Raw genomic sequence first — 25,540 nt, 5'->3', positions numbered from 1 at the left:
TGGAGCTTGAAAGTCTTCCTCGTCGCGTTCTTTCGTCAGCCCTAGGAGAGCTGTTAATCAGCTCAGTGGTCTGGTTAAACTAAGGTATACTTATTTTGAAACTTCGTCGCGGGGAGAAGTATGTGAAGTCTGCTCTTTAGCGTCAGGATGTAATTCTTAAGATATTTGGGTGTAGATCTAAGTTTTTAGTTTTCTGTAAAAGAAAACTCTTGAGATGGCTATTTGTCCGTCCGTCCGCACTTTTTCTGTCCGCCCTTAGATCTTAGAAACGACTGAGGCTAGAGGGCTGCAAATTGGTATGTTGATCATCCACCCTCCAATCATCGAACATACCAAATTGCAGCCCTGTAGCTTCAGTAGTTTTTATTTTACTTAAAATTAAAGTTAGTCATGATCGTGCGTCTGGCTTACCCCAGTGCAAAATCCAATTATCGTAAGGCAAAATATCGTAACTCGAGCACTACCTGGGTACCTGAATATTTTAGTAGTTTTATCACAAAAAGTGCATTTAGTCATGAAAATGATATGAAAATGCAGTAATTAGTGAATATTTCTTAGGGCACCGCTATAGATGCCAACAACACAAGCCACCACCTGGCCCTGGCTGAAAATTTCATGGGCCGCCGCGGCTGAGAGTTTCATGGGCCGTGGCTGAGAGTTTCATACAGCATGATACGCTGTACAGAAAACTCGATTGCGCCGAAGAAACTTCGGCGCATTTTTTACTTGTTTTTGTAGTTGCTAAGACATTAATTCTGTAGATCTCTACTAGTTGAAGTAATTATTTGGAATTTTACATATCAGGTTAAAATGAGAAGTTCTGAATTTTAAGTGTATTTTTGTATATCTGGTTTCAAATCACTCTTGTATCCGATTTGCATGTCTGTTCATTTGGAAGTCCCAGTGATTCTTTGTGAAGTCAGCCATAAATGTCTACTGAAGATTCTGTTCCTTTATACGTTTCAAATGTTTTGTGACATTTGACATTTGGCATTTTCGAGCTAGCACGCAAATGCAAAGGCGTTTTGCAACCCAAACGTCGAATTCGTCCATAAGTGACGTAAATTTTCTGATCACTTACGAAAAATTCCCCGTAGCCCCGTAGGGGATAGTGCCGACAGTGCACCTCACGCGATGCGATGTAGGCATTACTTAAGGTTCTTTGCAGCGTGCTTTCGGCCCTTAGCTGCAACCTCCTTCGTTCCTTTTACTGTACCTCCCTTCATATTCCCTCTCCTCCGTCTTCCTTTCCAACCTCTGCTAACAATTGATTCATAGTGCAACTGCGAGGTTTTCCTCCTGTTACACCTTTCAAACATTTATACTCTCAATTTCCATTTCAGCGCTGAATGACCTCGTAGGGCCCAGCGCTTGGCCTTTACCCTGAATTCTGTATATCTTCTTACGAAAAATCAAGGCAGAATCGAAATTTGGAGTAAATCGTAAGACTGTACAAAAATCCGAGTGCAGAAATTGGTTCTTGAAGTGTTAGAACAAACGTAGTGTCTGGATTAGGACACGGTCTCTGAAACCCGAGAAAGTGATGAGGTTTGTTGTGGATGCATCGATCGCATTTTTATGCATCGCAGTCACTATTTTTGCAGTCAGGAGTCGTTTAACCAAACTGTTAGACATAACACCAAGAAATACTTGGATCAGTTGTAGATACGTTCGTTGCGTGAGAAATGTACTGTAGTTAAGAAGTTGACATTAGGTCTTGACTCCTCACAGTCAGGTTGAACAGTGGCCCTCTCTTGACCCACCGGATCTAATTTTGAAATGAATTTTACTCGAGGTGAAAAATACACACACAAACATATATATATATATATATATATATATATATATATATATATATATATATATATATATATATATATATATATATATGTATATATATATATATATATATATATATATATATATATATATATATATATATATATATATATATATATTATAATTAAATTACTCGGACATCAGACTTACTTCATATTCATTGTATTTGGATCGAAGGCTTTGTAGTGACAAGCGTATCCCAAAGGTGTGAAGAATTCGAGAGTTTAAGAGGGCATTGTGGATATTACAGTTACATATGTATCTGGTAAAAAGTGACTAGTAGATATATATATATATATATATATATATATATATATATATATATATATATATATATATATATATATATATATATATATGCTGTCAGTTCCATCTGAATGAGTGTTGAATGGTCACTTCTTTCGGGCTACTTTCTGTATAAATGGATAGTGTATTACCATTTGCTGATTGGGTTTCATGCTGCGATATCTAATTTTCGTGTTTTTAGGGTAACTGGATTGTTTTTTTCTGTAATTTAGTTTCTACCGCTGGAATAGTGTGTGATCCTATTGAATGATTACTATTTTGACAATGTGATGCCCTATTTCCTCAGCCATATTCACTTGGATAATATGATGAATGGGGTCATTTATTTTTGGATGCAGCCGTTTGAATTGATAACTGTTGCATTCAACTTATCAGATTTAATGGTGCTTTGACCCATTTTATATACATATTGCTATTGTTCGTTATCTTAAGATATCCGAACTTTCGGATGACCCAGTTTCAGTTTTGCTCTTGTTTGGGCATGGATTTTTCTATTTATTAACTGCTTCCATTTAAAATGTTATTTTCCTTTGGCTATTGATGTATGGATTACGTAAAGATCTAGCTAATGTTCCTGCTAGTATTTAGATGTAAGGATTAGACACTTCATTTTTTTAAATATGCAGTGACCTTGTTATGGCAATTATTGTTTGGGTCGTACTATTTTCCACTATTTTTATCCTCATATGGATTCTTTGCTGCTCACTTGACCATCCTCTACTCCCGTAGGATGTATTCACTTACTCTCACATCCATTTCACTTAGGATTGAAGGCATATACGGGCAGTCGTCTATGAAATGGGGATTAAAATTATTCTCCCCTTAAGGGGGTTAGTACCGTCAGTGCACCTCATGCGATGCACTGTAGGCATCACTGAAGGTTCTTTGCAGCTTCCCTTCGGCCCCTAGCTGCAACCCCTTTCATTCCTTTTACTGTACCTCCGTTCATATTCACTTTCCTCCACCTTCCTTTCCACCCACCTTTCAGACCTTTCTGCTGTCAGTTTCCGTTTCAGCGCCGCTTGACTTCAGAGGTCCCAGCGCTTGGTCTTTGGCCCAAATCCTGTATTCTGCTCTATTTTTAAAACTATACTGTATTTTGTATGGGTGGCGGTTGCTGTGCTGTGCGCGGGCAGTCAGCAAAGGTCACTGTACAGTAAGGTCAAGAAGTTGTAGGGCTTCCTTGAATTTCAACGGTCAGTTACCTTCTTAGAGCTTCTGATTAGACTGCATCGATGGGCTCTTGTGCTTGGCTTGAGTGCGTTTGTTTAGTTATTTTTAAATTTTACTATTGTTTCAACATTTATATGTTTGTTTACACAAATATACTGTATATATATATATATATATATATATATATATATATATATGTGTGTGTGTGTGTGTGTGTGTGTGTGTGTACCAGTATGTATCATATTGGTATACTTTATATAAATATACGGATTTAATAAAAAAAATATTTCTTTATTAACTAAGGACAATCAAAGGAGATTTAGGTTAACTTGTTGAAGCAATTCATGTTTACTAATTGCTTATATATATATATATATATATATATATATATATATATATATATATATATATATATATATATATATATATATATATATATATATATATATATATATATATAAGGATTTTTGCGTAGTTCCGAATGCATTATATTGGCCAAACGTATAAACAGTATTGTAGCATATTCCGACGGCGTCTATGACGTATGATGCCGTTGCGCCAGTTTGATAAATCAGATTAATAAAAAAAAAGCATATTCCAAACTTATTTTAAAAATTAGATAAATGGATAACTGAAATTATATGAAGAAATATGTGGTTTGTTTACATCACCCTGCCTGCGCTCAGGAATCTGGTGGCGTTAGGTAAACAAAGCTGGTAGGAGTGGTCACGTGGACCACTGGCCTCTGCTCCTACCCCCCCCCTCTACCCCCCACACATACCCTCCTCCCCACCCCCATCCCATTGCCCTGCCCTGCCAGCATTACTATGCTGCCTTTAAGGTACAAACCCGACCGTTGGCCTGTTTGTTCGTTCTTGTAATCTTCCTAAGAATTCCTTTTGTGTTCTTATACTGCTGGAAATTCCTGTATTTCTGTCGTTTGTTGTTTAATTTTAAGATTCTTTGTCCTTCGTCATTATTTGCGTTCGATGAATATTTGATGCCGAATCGTTTATAAAGTATAATTCACCTTTGTAGATGTTCTTGAGGTAGAGCGAATTGGATATTAAACGACAGTTGCAGGTTAATGACTGGCAATAGCAAAATGTCACGGTGATGGGATAAATATTCTTATATAATGTATATGTATTATATATATATATATATATATATATATATATATATATATATATATATATATATATATATATATATATATATATATATATATATATATATATATATATATATATGTCTATATATGTGTGTGTGTGTGTGTGTGTGTGTGTGTTTGTGTGTGTGTGTAATTTCATGTACTCAAGACTCAGATCTTCACTGAATATTTTATATATATATATGTATATATATGTATATATATATGTGTATGTATGTATATGTACATAATGTTCTTGTATCCCAGACTTAATTCCTCACTGGAGATTTACCTGTGTGAGTTAAGAAGCGGTTGAAGGCGGAGGCGGCGATTGCAACCATAATCAACAAACAGAACAGGTTGTTGAGATAGAGTTGGTCTTCCATTTTTTTTAGTGGCTGTTGCTGTTGTGGAAGTTCCTATGGTAAGGGTTCACGTTGCTTGGAAGGTCGTGTGAAGGTGAGAACTTCTTTTTTTATTTTCTTTTGAATTTTCGTGTGAGCGCGTCTCTAGACGTGGGTTCTTGCCGATGTTTTGGTAAGTGGTGGTGGTGGGAGTTCTTGTATAGGTTTCGTTATTTTATTTTTTTTTCGTTGCAAGCTTGTTTTTGGTTGTTTTTGTGGTTTTTGCTGTGAGTTCGTCTGACATTATTTTTGTTATTTTTGCGTAAAAATGTGTTGCTGTCGTTATAAGTTATTAACTTTTATTTGTGAGCTTGTCTAACATTTTTTTCCCCTCGAAAATGGGTTGCTTTTTGGTGTCGTTGTTTTGGGTTACTGACTTTCTTTTCCTATTATAGTGAAAGTTTGTCTTGGAGTTGTTATTGCCACGATGAGCTTTAATGTTATTGGGGCGAATCTTGGGGTTGGGTTCTTATTTTTATTGTCGTAATGAAGTTTGCTCTTGAGCGATTTATTTTCCACTTTTTTTTTGGGTAGCGTCGCTGGTTAATTTGCATATTAATGCTTTGACTGGCATTCTTGAGCTGGTATGTTGTTGCTCGGTTTTTTTGTATGAGTTTTTGTTAATTTTTTCTCAAGAAACCGTGTTTCAGTAAGTATTTTTTTCCTTTTGTTTGAGCTCACCTTGCAGTACTGTAGTTGCTTACGTTTTAGCAGAATTGATTTATGTTACGGTTTCCTCTTTGTTAACAAAGGTCATTATGAGCTGGACCTTGGAAAGAAGAAATCCCGTTTGTTGTTGGAACACCTGCATAGACTTGAAGTGAGTTCATTATGCTTGTTGCGTAAAAATACCACAACAACAGACATCCTCTGCTCTCTTCGTGACCTGACCTAGCTGTTTTTGCTTGCAGCACTAAGCAGGCGGCTGCGACTGCTAACAGTGTGTCGTTTAACACTACTCAGTTCACTAGGAGTTTTATCTTGGCAACAACTAAAATGTGGAATAGTTTGCCTAGTGCAGTCTGGAGTCTTCTGATCTCCAAATGTTTTAGCGAGGAGCAAATTCATCCCTGCTCTCTGCTCCAGACGTCTCCTGAATTTCAGGCGCATAGGTTTTATTTTTTGTTCCTTCGTATTTATTTATTTGTCACCTTTATCTATAACTTGTCTCTATCTGCGAGCTGGTTTCCATATGGAGCCCTCTTGGGTTTATAGTCTAACTCTGTCCATAAGGATATGCAGCTGAGGATTTAAAGAAAGAAAACTAAGGAACTGCTGTCGCCATTAATGCTTGTGCCTAGAAAGTTAGCGTTTGCTGCTCGCCTTGCCGGACACCAAGATAAACACAGTGAAGGGTCGTAGTTGTTCATTCTTTCAGGTCTCAAGTTGCCTTGTAGATTCTGTTAGAGTGCGTCAGTTTTCCTTATTTTTTTTTTTTTTTATGGCTTAATGCTCATGATTACATTGTTTATCATCAGAATGTTACTTCACTTCTCTTTCGTAGGTTCTCTTATCGTATGTGTACTACATGGTAGCACATCTGGTTTGTGGGAAGCTGCTCAGCAAGTTCAGGACCTTTTGGGTGGTTTCGTACGAACGTGTTCTCATCTTGAATAATGTACACATATACATGCGGGCGCGCACACACGCACACACACACGCACACACACTTATGTACCCATAAGCTACCTTCATTCGACTTATGCAAGGGCCGGTGGCGAGAAAGGCTGACTTCGGACTGAACGACATTTTCAGTTGTGGAGTTTTGTATTACAAGAATATACATAAGGATACAGGTTACGCCTTATTGCGTGAATTATTATGTATGCATATATATGCATATATATATATGTATATATATAATGTCTTATTGTATCTATTAATATGTGCCATAAGTTGCCTATGGCACGAAAGTAGTATACTCACGCTCAGGCTGCCCAAGAGATACCGATTTTCTTAGGGAGGCTTAGGCCAACACCGAAAAGGTGGGCAGAAATCCAGTTTCGATGACAGAGGCATTAACTAACCGTGCTACAGTTTGCCTGTGTCTCGAAAGTGGTATACCCACGCGTAAGCTGGTCTGACAGATACCGATTTCCTTAAGGAGGCTTAGGCCAACACCCTGAAAGGTGGGCAGAAATCCAGTTTCGATGACATAGCCATTAACTTACCATGCTATGGATTACCTAGAGGTGTGTCTCGAAAGTGGTATACCTACGCTTAAGCTGGCCTGACAGGTAGTGATTTCCTTATGGAGGCTTAGGCCAACACCCAAAAGGTGGGCAGAAATCCAGTTTCGATGACAGAGGCAGTAACTTACTGTGGTAGAGGTTGCTTATGTCTCAAAAATGGTATACTACCCATGTTTAAGCTGGCCCGACAGATAACGATTTCCTTAAGGAGGCTTAGGCCAACATCCAAAAGGTGGGCAGAAATCCAGTTTCGATGACGGTGCATTAACTTACTATGCTAATGGTTGCCCACGTCTCAAAAGTGGTTTACCTACGCTTAAGCTGGCCCTATAGATACCGATTTCCTTAAGGAGGCTTTGGCCAACACCCAGAAGGTGGGCAGAAATCCAGTTTCGATGACAGAGGCATTAACTTACCGTGCTATAGGTTGCCTATGTCTCGAAAGGGGTATACCCAAGTTTAAGCTGTCCTGACAGATACCGATTTCCTTAAGGAGGCTTAGGCCAACACCCAGAAGGTGGGCAGAAATCCAGTTTCGATGAAAAAGGCATTAACTTACCATGCTAGAGGTTGCCTATGTCTCGAAAGTGGTATACCCATGCTTAAGCTGGCCCGACAGTTACTGATTTCCTTAAGGAGGCTTAGGCCAAAACCTGTGTGTGTGTGTGTGTGTGTGTGTGTGTGTGTGTGTGTGTGTAGGTTTAGTGAAGAGAGGAGGAAGGTTATTTGAGGCGAAAATTCATGAATATAGAAAATGCCCTGTACAAGTATACAGGAGGTTGGACTGTGTAGCCAGGAAGAAAGTGAGAGAAAACAGAATGCAAGTGAGTAAAATACAGAGAAGAGCTTGAATAAAAATATTAGGAATAATATAAAAAGTTGCTGTTCAGTGTCAAAGATCCAGATGGACAAAAGTTGTCTGAATAGACCTCTGGGTCGATGGAGTGAGTATTTTGAAGACAAGTGGTGTGGGTTAGTGTAATGTTGAGAATGCAGTGTAAGGTTGAGAATTCTTGTGAATGTGAATTTTAAGGGTATAAGAAGAACAATTAAGAGACTGAAGACTTTGGAGACACCAGAAGTTTATGTGATCACAGGTGTGATAATGATGTGACTTAGTGGCTGACCAGGTTTTGTAAGATATGTCTGAATAAGGGAAAGGCTCCAGATGTGGGATGCGTACAGATGTAGGTGATAAAGATAACTATAGGAATTACAGAGGCATAAAGTTACTTTGAATTTTAGTGAAGACGTATGGATGGATTTTTGTTAGAAAAGTTAAACAGATGGGAAAAGGACTGATAATAGAAGGAGATTGTGGTTTTAGATGAGGAAGAGAGCATGAGGATGTAGTGTTTGTTATGAAACAGAATATGGCACACATGAATCCAGAAATGGCTTAGTACTGAATCAGTGAAGAAACAATGTGGAGGATTCTGCAAATGTATATATGGTACAGAAGGTAAATTACTGAGAGGGTGATAGCTTGTACTGTTGAAGTGAAGAGTTTTCAAGTATTCATGCAGAAGAGTGACTGGTTTGGTGTGAAAATGGATCTTAGACTAGTGTGTTATGTCTCCATGGCTGTTCAATATCACTATGGATGGAGTAATGGAAGGAGTTGGAGAAAGGACACTAGGGCAAAAATTTGGGATAAGAAAAGGGCTGTAAATAAAGTATGGAGTGGTTTATGTTTGCAGATGAATTGGTACTGATAAGGGACGGTGAAACCGCTGAAATACGTTTAAAAAAAATGAATGTATTAGGAATAGAAGAAAGGTTTAGTCAATATGAGCAAGGATAAGATTTTGGAGGTAAGTGAAACCAGGAAGATTGAGCAGTTGATATTAATATGATTGGTGGAATAATGTAAGTGGTAGATCGTGTATTTTGGAGTAATTGTAATGGATGATATAGGTAAAGAAAAGAAGGGAGTCACAGGGCAAGGGGAATAAGAAAGGAAACTGAATGTGTTCATAAGATAGAGAAGAAACTTGGAATAGTGTACGTAAGCCAAAGTGGGTATGTATGAAGGGAGTGTTAAGCTAATTTTTTTAAGTGATTACCTGTTGATTTTGAATTCAAATCAAAGAAATAAAAGTGAAACTGATGCGATGAACTCTTTGTGTAGAAGAATATATCGGGGTAAAAATGTGTGGATACGTAATAGACGCAATGAGATGACGAATCAGTATTTTTCAGATTGTTTGGTCTTGTGGAAAGAATGGAAGATGTTAGGTTGGTGAAAAGAGTGCAATTGTTAGAAGTGTCAGAGGAAGGAAGAGAGGAGGATTTAGAAAGATGTTAATAGATGTTTTACTATTTAGGCAGCTCAAGAGGTGAGTGGTGCAGTGTGCGTGGGAATTTGACACGCTGTTGATGAGCCTTTCGTGCGTTAGTGGCCACTGTTTTGGAAGTTTTACAGCGTAGGATTTTCATTTATGAATCAGCAGTTTGAATTTGGCAGTGACCATTGTGTTGATTTTTACGTAGAATCCACCTTTTGTCCGGGCGAACAGCTGTATGTTAAAAAATTTGAGCGACTGGTCAATGACACCGTACATATACAAGCAAATGATCAGCGCTAAAGTTTTTCTCGTCACTTGTTCACAAGTTAGATTGTAGATTTTTACCTATTTTAGTGTTTTTATACAAATTTCCCTATCATCGATCAATCAATCAGAGAGAGAGAGAGAGAGAGAGAGAGAGAGAGAGAGAGAGAGAGAGAGAGAATGCTCGCCTCAGTGCATCTATGGGACCCATTTTCTCTGCTCCCAAGAATTTTTCACGTTTTCTGTAAATGTACACAGATAACGCAGTACACAGGTAAACGTACAAGTGCTTTATAACTAATGATTTGAAACTAGTAATTTTACCTTATTTCTAGATTGCATTCTAACCTATGTCTTTTTTATATATATATATATATATATATATATATATATATATATATATATATATATATATATATATATATATATATAAAACAGTGACAGTATATGAATGTTTGTAGCTATGTGTATGGCTAGACCTAAGCCGCGAAGGTTGTACTTTGGAGAACGGTTATATTAAAAAAAAACACACACACACTGAGCACAAATGTGGCTCTTTCCACTTTCGGTTTTGAGATCGAGATAGCAAGTATTTGAGGCCTTTTTATTATCTGATTTGAAAGTGATTCACATCAGTGATAATTTGCCTGATGGGTCTATCCGATATCTCTCTCCCCACGAGTTGGAACTTATCGTTTGATGTACTGCAGATTAAATACTTAGGCAATTGAATATGAAGTATTTATTTAGATAAGATTATCGAATTAGGCATTACCAGAGATAATGCCAAAAGACGAGAGTAATTTATTGATTTTATACATGATCTGTTGTTGCAGCAGATTATCGAACGACACGAATAACGGACTCAGAAGCATATCTCCTAAATCCCCCCTCCGCCCTCCCCGTGACAGTTTATGATTATCTCAGACCCTCAGTATCATTTGAAAAATTCCCGCAGGGGGGGAGTGCCGTGGGCAACTCCATTCATTCCTTTTACTGTACCTCCTTTCGTATTTTCTTTTTTAACATCTTACTTCCCACCCGCTCCTCACAGTTGTTTCACAGTGCAACTGCGAGGTTTTCCTCCTGTTACACCTTTCAAACCTTTTTGCTCTCAATTTCCCTTTTAGCGCTTGGCCTTAGGCCTAAGATTTATAATCCCATTCCATCATTTTAAAAATCGAAATGTGAAATGTGGCAGAAATATCCTGGTCGCTTCCTTTTTCAGCTGCTTAGGTTTTATTTATTTTTTCCCCCTGCGCTAAGGGGCAAAGAACGTCTTACAAATGTATATCTGATTTTACAAGCGAAAGGATGAGCATTTCCAATTGGTTCGACACAACTGTCTTGGAGATGACAGGTTTCTCAGACTGCGGAGATGATATGGACGTTGTAATAACGGGTCATTTTGAAGACCTGGTGATTTTTACGTAATTAACTGAGGATTTCCGTTTTGAAGGTTGCATAACTGACATCGGGAGGTCGTGGGTTAAGTACAGTAATGCTGAAATCTTGACAGGTTAATCTTTGAAGTAACTGTTTTACCTTTAGCAAATACCAGTTTGTGGTCAAAGTTACGGTCAGCTCTTGTGAAATTTGTCCCGTTTAGATTTTTATTAATTTAGGAATATTTGATTTGTTTTATATATTCTTTGTTCACCATCATTTGGCGTTCCATATGTTTGTGTGTGTGTGTGTGTGTGTGGAGGAGGGATATCATCATTAACATTTAAAATGAAGTAAGTTTTATTCCGTGTTCAGTCTTGTGAATTATACGCAACTTTTGCATATACCTGGCCTCTTGATTAATTCATATATAGATATTTTGCCAACAACCTCTTGATTGTTTTCATTTTAACTTTATCTCCATTGCAACGGTCTTTTGTCTGTACATATGCTCGTGATGGAAATACCCTGATATAGTTTCTTCACCTCTGATGAAAGTAAGCCATTTAAGCTCTAGTCTGAAAGATTCTTCTGTTCTCTGTGATTACTTGAACACCAACCACCTGATTTTGATTCTAGGTTTGTTTGCAGCAAATTAAGTGCGTCTCAGATTCTCCCTCCATTTTGCTGGCCACTTAATTTATATTATTGGGATGTATCTAATGGTATTTTTCAAATTCTCTTTCGGGTGTTCCTGCATACCTCGTTCTATGGACTGAAGAATATTCCTTGCAGCTAATTGTAGAGGGATCTTCCCGCCGGGTCGTCAAAAAAAAAAAAACGCCACCGTGTTTAGTCTGGCTAGTGGCTTTTGAAGTGTGTGTGTGTGTGTGTGTTTGAGGTTCATTAACCCTACGCTACGCCCAGTCCTCCTGTTTCTTAGGGACATGAGGCAGTCAGGAGTGTATCAAGTCTCACGGTAGAGCTATAAACGGAGGAATTCATCTGAGAAAATAACAGGTGGTCATTTCCTGTTTATTGGGAAGTATCTCTGTAAGTATTATGTACTGTATGCGGATTCTATCTTAGACATGCGTTAACCATTCTCATCTTTAGTCCCATGTTAGGAATTCATCCTAAGAAATTGAATTCTGTGTTGAGTAATGTTCACTATTATGTATTTCAGAGAAATTTGGTATGAAACTTTTGTTAAGTTTCATGACATTAGGAAACTTTGGGTTACTTTTATTCTTCTCTCTCTCTCTCTCTCTTTCTCTCTCTCTCTCTCTCTCTCTCTCTCTCTCTCTCTCTCTCCTCGTTCTTTTTCATCTTATGGGTTTTTTCATGATCTGAGCTAGTCCTTGGCTTGAAATTCTACCTTCAAGATCCTCTATCCGAGCTGCATCTTACCATAGTTGACTAACTTCCAGGTTATGTAATGTAGGGGTGGTATGATTTAAAAGTTTACACTCAAAGCATTCTGGTTCGCTTAGGGATCGAACCTAGAATCCGTCTGTGGTGAGGCTACTTCTGCCCTTAAATAGAAAACTGCACTATCTGCAAAATTTTCGAAATTGAGATATGCCACTTATTGGGCTGGTGAAACACTAATACACAAGTTAATACAGTTTCAGAATGATTCTTTAATACTTTCCACTAGTATTTAGGAGGTCCCATTTGCAGTATCTGTAAAGTCAGCAGTAAGGCAAGGGAAAACTGTATTATCTACCATTTTTCTCAGTTTTGTATTTTTGCAGGTATTGCAGTCTTCCATTTTAGGGCAGATTTCCTCTAATGGGGATGTCCCAGAGAAAAACAAATAAACAGTCCCTGTCGTATTCATCCTATATCTGTTGAATGAATGATGAACACGTATGGAAAATCATTACATCATACATCACTTCTCCAGTTCACTGTCTTGCACTCTTGTCGCAAACACTGCTGCCACCATATCTACGTAGTATTTTCCAAATTTCCTTTTTTTACTCTAATGGCGTTCGACTCGGACATTCGTTTCACTAGACCGAATCTCTTATTTTCTCCCTGCAATCAGAACTTCCCAAATCAGGGATTCATCTTTTTACATGTCTAAATTTTTTATGCATTTTTGCCACACACCATCATTTATCTCTCTGTCGACCTTGTTAGTCTACTTGTACTACACAGGCAGTTCATTCCAAAATGTTCTACCCAATTCCTTTTTATTTGTTTCCAACATCCACACTTCACTTCTCCAAACAAGCGTTGATTCAACTGTCCCTTTCAAACATTCCATTTTACATTTCTGTGAACATTTCTTATAAAAAAAAACATGCACGCCTGCTTCTGCCTTCCCGACTCCACTTTGTCTGTGATTGAGGTCACTCATCTTACTATCAGCCATGACAGTGATTTCCAAATATGCCACTTCATCTCCTAAGATCAGTAATTGGTCCATAATCATGGCCCCTTTAGAGGGGTAAGTGTGCTGTCAGTGTGCCTCGCTTGGTGTACTAAAGGCATTACTGTGTGGGATGTTTGCATCGTCACTTCAGCCACTAGCTGCACCCACTTTTTAGCCTTTTATTTTACCTCCATTCTCTCTTCCTTTCTTCAATCTTGGTGCAAAGCACCCCTACCAGTGGCTTCTGAGTGCAGCTGGGTTTTCTCCAAGTTCCACTTTGAGGTCCTTGTACTTCATCTCCTTTGTTTTATAGATAATTTTTTTTTCTGTAAAAGAAAACTATTGAGATGGCTATTTGTCAGTCCGTCCACAATTTTTTTGTCCGCCCTCAGATCTTAAGAACTACTGAGGCTAGATGGCTGCAAATTGGTGTGTTGATCATCCACCCTCTAATCATCAAACATACCAAGTTGCAGCCCTCTAACCTCAGTAGTTTTTATTTTATTTAAGGTCAAAGTTAGCCATGATCGTCTGTCTGGCACCGCTACAGGTGCCAACAACAGGCCACCACCGGGTCATGGCTGCAAGTTTCATGGGCCGCGGCTGAGAGTTTCATGGACCGTGGCCAAAGGTTTCATACAGCATTATTCGCTATACAGAATACTCGATTGCGCCGAAGAAACTTCGGCGCGTTGTTTACTTGTTTTTTTCTTGTCCAACCACTCCAGCTCTCTCGTTTCGCTGTCTTAAGCACTGAATGGCCAAATTTGCCCCAGTACTTGGCTTGTCAGCCTATATTTCATAAATCAGACCAAACCTCCTGGCTTCAACGTAATTTCACAACAAAATTTCTTCCCTCACAAACACTTAAAACTCTTGTACAGTATTAGTATTTGTAGCTTATCATCATTAATGCCAAATAGCATTGTATCATTTGCAAGCGTCAGCCATGTACAGTTCATTCACGACAGTTTTCTTATCCGTACAAATTGCCTATGTATCTCTCATTTCCTGGACGTCTGTTATCATCCATAAAAATACTAAACGGTCATTTAGTTAGGACATTTGTTTCGTCTACTGTTCCAGAGTTTTTTCATGAAAAGTTCCTAGGTCCATGTCCCTTCTCTCTTCCAGAACTTTTAAGACAAACAGTTGGTGAACAAACTTTCATTTTGTTTTAGTTCACACTATTCTTCCCTTGACAAAGCAACTGTTATATCTCCTACCTCCTCAGTCTAAATCCTATTAACTCCTATTGTAGGCATCTCGAAATATACTAAGGAATGTTATGCCACTTTAATGCGTGCGGCCACCCCCATCATTTTTCTCTTATTACACACACACACACACACACACACACACACACACACACACACACACACACACACACATATATATATATATATATATATATATATATATATATGTATATATATATATATATATATATATATATATATATATACAAATATATACATACACACACAAATGTATATATATATATATATATTTTTTGTGTGTGTGTGCGTGTAGATAAGACAGATATTAACCGTTATGACGTTTTCCATGTTAACTGTTGTGTGTGTGTGTGTGTGTGTGAGAGAGAGAGAGAGAGAGAGAGAGAGAGAGAGAGAGAGAGAGAGAGAGAGAGAGAGGATGAGATAGATTACAACATAGTGTCTAAACACTCGAATACGCCAAATATTTGATGTTCACTTGAGTATCCACTTGATGAAAACCTACACAGTGGGCAGACCGTAACAGCATCTAATCAGATTAAGCTGATTGTTTCAGAAAAATACCACCAATGTCATTTTTTCTGCCATAATCGTAATTTATCTGTAAATATCGGAAATAGAAAGAGTTAAAGGTATTTCCAAGTAGGTCACAGGAGAATGCAAAAATTGATTATGATTCCGTGTTTCATTATTATTTTTACTCCAAAAGTGCTTGAGTCTCCCACGCCATTTCATATTAGTTGATAAGGATTTGTAAAAACACTTCAGTGCCTTTCGATAGAGTGCGGTGTCTGTGAACACTTTCATTTGGTTTTGTAACCGTAACTTCCTTTTGATAGCTGTGGAAATAAATTTGGTAAAACCCAATGATATTCATGACATTGGCATTTGTTTTCGTCATAAGTTTTTAGTAAGATGTCCCTAGGGATTTTAGATGCCAATATAGGCTTCGGTTTAACAGCGAATTACCGGACTGAAAGACATTTGTGTGACAAGAATAATATGTACGCACTTGTAAATAAACTTGCCAGAGGGTATAGGGTAAATATATTGCGTAACATATGGAGGCTTTCCAATGTTTATATAAGTATATATATGTATGTATATGTATGTATATCTAAGTGGGCGTTGTGTTTTCACCTGACAGGTCTTCTAAAGGGGAGTTGTGGTGACTCCAGAGGGTTTACCTTCCAGTTCCTTTAGCAGTTATTTATGGGTTGAGGTGGTTGCCATGCCCATGCCCTTCGCTACTTGGCTGTTATCCACCATAGCCAGTTTAACCATTTGGGTCCTAATTCACAACTTACATTAGCAGGGTCACACTCGGTCTCGTAGGAAAAGGGACCAAAGACGTTCTGTCTGAAGGACTGAACTCTTGTCAGTAGCTGTTAGGCTAGTTCGGTATTTGTGGAAGAAAGGCAAGAACGAAATAAGAAGTCTATTAGTTTAAACACTGTATACATTGATCAAGTGCAACGTCCTTCAGAATGCTAAAGCAAGACCTGGACACGGGACCAGGTAATGTGTTAGAACTTGAAGTTTTAGGCAGTGCTACAATAGACCTACCTCTTCACAAAACATCTCTTGTCAGCTTTATAGATATAGATATGGATATAGAGTCACAAGGAGAGTGAGAGTAAATTTGGGGATAATGGTGGACTAATAATGGTGGACTACAGTTTCTAGAGCAAGGGGAAACGTGGTATTGTGCATAAAATTATCCTCGTTCAGCACAATCGTGCTTTTTCATACCCAAAATGGGAGCATTGACTGGTAGCGTGATGTGAATAGCAAGTCCGTCTGGGTTACATACTTTTACATTCTGTTTGATTGTTTTATAAAGAATCCTCTATTTGATGTAATACACACGTGCACACACACACACACACACACACACACACACACACACACACACACATATATATATATATATATATATATATATATATATATATATATATATATAAAATGTATTATTTTTATATTAGATGCAGAATAATGTGGAAAATTATTACATAATCCTCTTGCACAGAGACTATATATATATATATATATATATATATATATATATATATATATATATATATATATATATATATATATATATTCTTGGGAATGGCTCCATAAAGTGTTAACCTTTTCCTCTTGAAGGGAATGGCTGCACAGATGTTAACCTCCCGGCTGCAGATAATTGGGATAAGGTTGCCAGCCCTTTCCCTGTTTCCACTTGGTTAAGGGCTGCCAGATTCATTTAACTATTACGTATCTAGTTCACCCACTAGATCAAGAGACCCACAACGGGTTTCAACGTAACGTGCCTACATCCATCGGATATTATATATATATATATATATATATATATATATATATATATATATATATATATATATATATATATATATATATATATATATATATATATATATATATATATATACATAATATATATATAATTATGTATATATAATTATATATATATATATATATATATATATATGTATATATATTATATGTATATGTGTTTGTGTGTGTGTGTATGATGTATGTACAATTCTTACTGTCCCAAATGTGATAGATGCTCGATAATTCAAGGTAAAGTAAATTCAGACTGTTCATTTTCTAAAATTGTAGTGTTGGAATTCTCGGAATTATGGTATTTAAATATAATAAACACATTGACATGATACTTTAAGTCCCCAGTCGAGGTATAGAACATTATGTTAGAAGGGTTCTCGATCTGTAATTTTGTTTGTAAAATGAGTAACTGTAGTTTAAATATATTAAATGTCTTTAGGGCTTCCAAAGCGCGTGACACGGTAATTATATCTGGTAGGTTTCCTCGCCGTGTTAATCAGTAAACAGCTGTTTTGCGGTTTTCACGGAGGATCATATGTTAATGCAATTAGATTTCTTTTTTCTTGGTTACGTGCAATCTTGTGCTACGTTTTTAATTTACTACTTCAGAAGTGTCTTTTCTTCTTAATTTTTTTGCTCTAAACTGATGAGTTTGTATTTCGAATACAAAATTTTTTTGTGTCTCGGAACGCTCGAGTGGATAAAGGTATTCCATAAAAGTAGAAGTTACGTTATTTTAAATCTTGTCGTAGGTTGTAAAAGCATGTTACAAGACACCATTGCTCCACGGTATTGAGAAGACTTATCATTATGGCAGACCTTGGATTTCTCCTGCCGCCCGAGGAATATTAGTCATTAACGTGTACAGCAACAGTTCTCAAGAACTGTGATTTATTTTTAGATAAGGCTCTTTGTGTAGTTTCAAGAGACCGCAACAAATGAAGTAGTTATTACGTCATGTATGGACACTGCGATTTAGGTATTTTTGTCTTATGTTGCATATAGTGCGACAGTATCACACACACACATACGCAGAATAATAAATGTGACTTAGGGTTATATAACTATGATCTGATGCATGACACCAGCATCCGCATACAGTATTTGCATAGCATCATCGCCATTCTCATACTGATGAGCTCTTCTTCGTCGGAATACGGAAACCTGTTTGATATGTGACAGGACGTATCCCATGAAGAAATATTTTTTCCGTATTTGGGAAGGCTTCTTGCCTGTTGTTCCCCCTTGATAGGAGTTGCAACAAAAGCCTTCTAAAGGGTATTCACTGACGTCATATCTGATGTATTCTGTTTTAATGTGAAGGCCAAATGGACGGGCTGTGTAATGCCTTCATCTTTTCCAACCCTGAGGAAGAAGAAGAAGAAGAAGAAGGAAAAACAAAGACGTTGGGAAGAAAAAGGAGAGGAGCCGTTGGAAACTAAGTTCAGTAGACGCCAGTTAGAAGAAGGAAGAGCAGGTTAATCAGAGAGAATTACAGATTTACAATATAAGGAGGAAAAAAGGGCACCGTTGTTAGTAGCCAGTAGATTGCAGATCTTAATGGAGTAAGATAAATAAGAGATGGTGCTGGTTGGTGATTTTTACCCGGACATCTTAGAGGATTTACATAACTTTTTTCCTCATTTCAGTGGCACATTGGGTGAAATATAGCACCCGTAAAAGAATTAGGAATACCTTGTAATAGAGGTACAATTTCTCTCTCTCTCTCTCTCTCTCTCTCTCTCTCTCTCTCTCTCTCTCTCTCTCTCTTACACACACACACACACAGACACCACCATTTTTTTTAATAACATTGCACTGAACTTTTTATAGCTTTCTTGGACAGAGTTGCACTGCAACTCACTCTTCGCCTTCTGTTCCATAACCTGCCTTGAGTCACGTCTCTGCATTTGAGCCGTTTATTTCTAAAGAATGCAGGATCTCGAAGATAAAACATGTTGACTGTGTGACATGCTTATTCTCGCAGAGTTTAGCTTGACAGTCTTGTCCCCGACTGTGCCCATTTTTTTTTTAATCTATTCTATTTAAAAATTAAGTTTGGGTGCCTGCTCCTGCCTTTGCTGCCTTCAGGAAAGATATCTGGCGTTATTTTTAGAACTTTTTTTATGTTGGTCTTCCGTGGGAGGCTTTAGTCGTTTGTAACATTATTATTCTTGCATACTGAGTTGTGCTGGAAGGTGATCTTCTTTCGCCCTTTCAACGAATATTACTAAATGTGATGTTTGGGAGAAGAATGGCTGTGCGATCGTCCCAAGTGTCTGGTAAGCGTTGTGTTCTCCGTGGTAGTGTTCAGAGACAGAGTAAAGCTGAAAGTTCTTTCTCGTTAGAGAATAGCCTTTGATTGGCTTGACGTAAAATGCTTAAGAATGGAAATTCAAATGAAAAAGAGTAATCCTCATCCCCAAATAACATCTGTACGCAACATGAAACAACGGGTGTTCTTCAACCTTGGCTAAGATGAGGATAGGATTGTAAGCTGAACACCCACGGACACACTTTCCAGAGCGTGGTTTCGCCAGAGGGAATGGATTTAGGCCAAAACATCCGTGTACATGCATAAATACATTGAAGACTTGTTTATGTGTATACATTTATGTAGTTTGTATGTGTGGGTGAATGACTTCACGAACGTGCAGGTATTTTTGTATGGAATAATTCTTTTTATGTAATGCATGCCAGCTTATGGAATATATATATATATATATATATATATATATATATATATATATATATATATATATATATAACACACATATATATATATATATATATATATATATATATATATATATATATATATATATATATTTATATTTAGAGAGAGAGAGAGAGAGAGAGAGCATGTGTGCTAATTGATAGGTTATTGTTGACACTTGAAGCAATCATACTGAACATATGTTTTTCGAAGTACGTGGAGAAGTAAAAGTATACTTTTCAATGTCAAACACCTTAATATATAAAATATTAGTTTTCTGTCACTCGATGGGCCGGAGTTCAATTCCCCGGCCGGCTGATGAAGAGTTAGAGGAATTTATTTCTTGTGATAGAAATTCATTCTTCGCTATAATGTGGTTCGGATTCCACAATAAGCTGTAGGTCTCGTTGCTAAGTAACCAATTGGTTCTTAGCCACGTAAAATAAGTCTAATCCTTCGGGCCAGCCCTAGGAGAGCTGTTAATCAGCTCAGTGGTCTGTTAAAACTAAGGTATACTTAACTTTCTTTAAGTTACAAAACAAGGTAGAGTTCGCCTATTTTATGTGCAAGTCGATTAGTGCATTTATGCACCAGAAAGTCGACCAAAAATCCGCCGCTTTCAGAGGAATTTTCTGAAGGTCTCGTTCCTTGAACCCGGCCTTTGGTTTTGCCATTCGTTAAATCTATCCTGCCTCAGCCGCCAAGTTCAAGGTCTCATCAGCGTTGGAGAGAGAAGCTTAAAAAAAAAAAAACCCGCAGGTGTTATCATACTGGTTCCTCTAGACTTGGTCTCTCTCTCTCTCCCTCCCTCCCTCCCTCTCCTCGCGTCGCGTCAGTCAGTGTTTCCAATGTACGAACTTCATTCAGACTCAGTATGCAGTTCAGGTCTGGCGTGAACAGACGTTGAATCAGGTGTTCCTGTGGAGGAAGTCCGTCGGCAACTCCACATCATCCAGTCGAGTCGACACGCACATGCAGCTCTCTGTTGTTTGACCTATGATGGCTGAGAACCACGTGCTCCCGAAGATATTTCGGAATTAGGCCGATTTGTAATAGTGACTTTGAACTTTTACATTTGAAACTCTTGATTTGCTTCGAGTTGCTCCAGTGAGCAATTACTAAACGGCTGGGGGACTCCCACCTTGTCCGACTCAGGGGATTGCAGCTGAAGTGTAAACATCGAGACGAGTAGCTGAAGAAAGAAGAGGGAAGAATTAGTCCCATTTACAAGTTTGCGATAATCTGGATATTCAGGATACCGGTTTTAAAGGAGAATTTACACATTACCTAATAAAGGTGAGGACAAAGAATGGTAACGAATTTAACATCATGAGCTGTGGTACTGTGGTACGCTTAGTCTATTGCGGTTTGTGGCCTGAGCCACAGGGAGCGTATGCTAAGGGCGACTCAGACTTTATTTCAAACGAGGATTTTCAACTCAGTGTGCTGTTGTTGATGCAGCGTCATCGTCTGGGCTGTCCTCGATTTTTTTGTTCTTTTGTTGTGTGGTTTTGCGAATCTCGTGTAATAGGCTATTCAGAATGATGATCTTGTTGCGTATTTTGATATAAATAATACGTTGGAAAATTAGTTTTCTTAGGCACCTTTTGTAATGCCAAGAATTTTTATTCCTTTGGGGCTCTCAGAACACACTTGACATTTCGCCCGGTGCTTATGCAACCTTTCTTTATCCTTGTTTATTATTTTATTATTATTATTATTATTATTATTATTATTATTATTATTGTGAAAGCAAGGGCTAATTGTAATAAATAAAGGACGTGGGGAATGCCAGTAAGCAAGTACTGTCATTGATATATTGTGTAAATCATCTTGCTGATAACATTAGGAAAGTGGCCCTTGAGACAGACTTTTTTTTTCCAAGTTCATGTAGTAGTCAATATCTTGTTACTTGGCTGCATTAGATAAAACATTTGCATCATTTTAATATATATATACAAAGCCTATATATATATATATATATATATATATATATATATATATATATATATATATATATATATATAGCTTTGGATCTGTAATTCTTAGATGTTACTTATATTGCTTATGGATTAGGATTTTGCAATCAGATGAGTATGTTCGGTTCGGGAATAATTGAATGAAAATTATACACGCTTGAAATAGAGTTGTATGTAGGCTATGTGTTTATCCTGTTACACAAGATTTTAAGTATTAATTTTTCATATTTTGAAATTTCCCCCAATATCCCCCCAAAAATGTTATGCTCCCTCTGCACACGTGCTACTTACAGTCATGTGTTTTATCTCTTCTTATATTTCACAGTGATGAGAGCTGCGTGAGTAGGCTATTTCCAGTTGCTTATATGGGTATTCAGTCCATTTTAAAAAGTATACTTGAAGCTCGCCACGTTGCCTCGAAAAACACGTGTTCAGTATGATTGCTTCAAGTGTCAGCTTAACAATAACTTATCAATAGCACACATTCTCTCTCTCTCTCTCTCTCTCTCTCTCTCTCTCTCTCTCTCTCTCTCTCTCTCTCTCTCTCTCTCTCTCTATATATATATATATATATATATATATATATATATATATATATATATATATATATATATATATATATATATATATATATATATATATATGTGTGTGTTTGTGTGTGTGTGTGTGTGTAAAGTTCCATAAACTTCCCAAGCATCACGTAAAGAATTAAAACATACAAACACCTGCACGTTCGTAGTCACTCACTCGCACATAAGAACTACAAATATGTATACACATATGAATTCACATCCACAAGTCTTCAATATGTTTGTGCACGGACACTACAGTTTTTCCTGTGTCTGTTTCCTCTGGCGAAACCACGTTCTGGGAAGTGTATGTGAGAGTTCAGTTTACAATCCTGTCCTCATCTTTGCCAAGACTGAAGAATGCTCGTTATTTCGTACTGTTTATGTATGTTAGTTGTGGATGAGGATTTTTTGTTTAATTCGGATTTTCATTCTTAAACGTCACGCTGATCAAAGGCCATTCTCTGTCTATCTTTATAGTTACTCTCTAGTACTTTGCTCCAGTCTCATAACATTTTGGGCAACCTCTTCATAAATATACTCTTTGAAATTCAGTAATCGTTTGATTTCACGGTTCAGTTATTGTTTTCTTTCCTCATACTGCTAAACTCAGGAATGTTTTTCATGCTTCTCTTTTTCCTGCCATATAATCTTTCCTCCTTCATGAGGCCTGTCTCATTCTACTTGGCTAGACCCCAACCGTCTTCCTAACTTGCCTTTTCCGTTTTTAGTTTTGTGTACAAGAAAACTATCAAGGTGTTGTACCTATGTTTCTAAATATATTAGTTATATATAAGGTGCTGTCGTTCGCCCTTTTCCCATTAAGTTTCGCAGAGCTGGCGTACCCTTTAGAGTTTGTGTGACCAGTTGATGATACCCTTGCATTCCATGGGGATCACCTATCCTGGCGCTGACTAGGTTTCTTAACCTCGATTATTAGAACATCAGCTTCGTAGAGTACGTATCTTTGTCTATGGCAACATTATTATTATTATTATTATTATTATTATTATTATTATTATTATTATTATTGACAGTGATATTTGTGCACATTATCAAGACCTCTATGAAAATAGAAATAATTTGGGTTTCATTTTTTTTATACTATCGTTGTAACTGTTAGGTCTAGGTAATAAAAACTGCATCTGTTATTCCATCAGTTGGTGATCATAATAATTAATATATACTCAGTGCTAAATATACCAGCGTTATCGTTGCCAAGAGCATATTGCGTAGCAGCAGCTGCATCAGCGTCTTCGAGATAGAGCTCTGTTGCATTTGCCAGTGGGACGTGTTCAAGCCTCTTCTCCTGAGCTATCCTGAGACGCCCGTACACGGCGGTTGGTTGACTGTGCTCAGGTTGTGTTTTGCACCTAACACGTTTTCGATTGGTCGGTTCATTGCTTCGGTTGTTTTTGCACGTGAATATGTTGTTGTGGTCGGTTATACGTTTTGGTCGTCTTCCAGTGGTTGATGAACTAATGAATTATGCTAGAAGTTATTCATGGAATATTGTTTTTGTTTAGGTTACGTATTTATTGAATTTAAACCACGGGACTACCGCGTAAACAGTACACATCAACAAAGACGTTCAGTCGCTGTTTTTTTTTTTTGGATCACATAGTTTTCGTAGAACTTTACCTCGTGTGTTTTGATGTTGCATACCTGCATGTAGTTTTGTTTACGCTTTGAATTTATTTATCGTGCTTCAATTATTTGTCGACAGGAGATATTTAAATTTTTTTTTCATCAGCACGTCAAAAATAATAGTTTTCGTACACAATAGACTGTTTTTTTCTCCCTGCAAATAACCTAGTAATACAAAAGTAGTAAACCTGACTGATCGCTGAAAGGAATCAACCTTTGCAATTTTGTTTTGAGGATTTCACAGGGAGCAGAGTGACAATATACTTGATATAATCCTCAGTCAAGGTCAAAGTAACACGAGACTATCAGCTGCTTACGCCTATCTCTCTCTCTCTCTCTCTCTCTCTCTCTCTCTCTCTCTCTCTCTCTCTCTCTCTCTCTCTATATATATATATATATATATATATATATATAAAACACACACAAAAATATATATATATATATATATATATATATATATATATATATATATGTGTGTGTGTGTGTGTGTGTGTGTGTGTGTGTGTGTGTGTGTGTGTGTGTGTGTGTGTATAATAAAATTTCTTCTCGTCATGCCTGCAATTGTCCAGCACCAAATCAACAACTGTATTATTTCCTGTTGACAAAATTGGGTTTAGTTTGTCGGTGAAAGTGTATAATAGCCTTTGTATAGACGGTTATTATATATATATATATATATATATATATATATATATATATATATATATATATATATATATATTTATTTATTTCTGAGCGTGTCGGTAAGATACCAAGATATTTTGATTAGTTAAGGTCCAGTGGTCATTTAGTTGGAATGAAAGTGAAATGTTTATTTTTTGCCTTCTAAATCACATTTCTCCTTTCTGTGTTCGTTAGTACTGCAATACGAACGATTTTGTCCTTGAATATGGGTAAAAAATTATCTTCTCTAGATAGTTTTATAAGGTCACGCCAATAACGATTATCCCTTTCCAAGAAAGTCAACACTGTTCATTACCCGCGGAAACATAGTGATGAAGAAGAAGTTGCCTTTAATAACTGCATTAGATATGTTATTTATTCGCGCATATATTACTTTTAAGGTTTCTCTAAAATGCTTAAAATCAAATCATGCCCTTCGCTTGATATTAATATAACAGTATTATCTTTACACCTTTCTTTTATCTTTTAAGTCGATGTCTTGATCAAGATACCTTATAGAGATTTCCAGGGAATGCGTAAGTCGAAGTCAATGACCGTTACGAAGGTTACGACGGAATAATAAATTAACACTATTTGTAAATGGAAACACCTGCACTTGTGTGCAGATGTTTTTGGATGTTCACTTTTCGAATTCTCTTTGTTCTCGGTACGCATTTGTCTCTGCATGTCATCATTTCATCAGTTCTGTCGTCTTTTCAACGTAGCTTGAAGTGCAGTCAAACCCTGAATTCGAAATTTTTTCCCGCGTGTGATAACGATAGTCTGCCAGTGATGAACTGAGGTGCAGCCCCACTATGTACAGGTCGGCCAGACAAGAGATTAATGATGAATCACTCGAGTCGACCGCCTAAAGTGAGCAATGGCCCATGATTTACAGGTTGTAAATCAAGGACAGTTAAATATTTAATACTTCTGTAAACATCATAGATTACTCGAGGACAACTTTCTTTTCATTTACTGAATG

At 37.2% G+C, this 25,540-nt stretch overlaps 1 protein-coding gene across 6 annotated transcripts in view; it reads left to right on the top strand.

Annotated features, from left to right (window-relative positions):
• The window catches only part of LOC136854599 (ankyrin repeat and protein kinase domain-containing protein 1-like), a 66,649-nt gene that overhangs the window by 25,939 nt on the left and 15,170 nt on the right, over window positions 1-25,540 (top strand). The window contains exon 1 of one of the 6 annotated variants that reach the window (XM_067131045.1): window positions 20,529-20,993. The exons of 3 other annotated variants lie outside the window; for them this stretch is intronic. The gene's annotated coding sequence lies outside the window, so the exon portion shown is untranslated. Of the gene's footprint in view, window positions 1-20,528; window positions 20,994-23,533; window positions 23,586-25,258; window positions 25,429-25,540 lie in introns of those variants that run through there. 2 more of the 6 variants (XM_067131049.1, XM_067131048.1) reach the window with 2 other exon arrangements.

Source organism: Macrobrachium rosenbergii, chromosome 29, assembly GCF_040412425.1.
Source record: "Macrobrachium rosenbergii isolate ZJJX-2024 chromosome 29, ASM4041242v1, whole genome shotgun sequence".
In the NCBI taxonomy this organism is placed as follows: domain Eukaryota; kingdom Metazoa; phylum Arthropoda; class Malacostraca; order Decapoda; family Palaemonidae; genus Macrobrachium; species Macrobrachium rosenbergii.
This window is presented reverse-complemented; position numbering and strand designations above follow the sequence as displayed.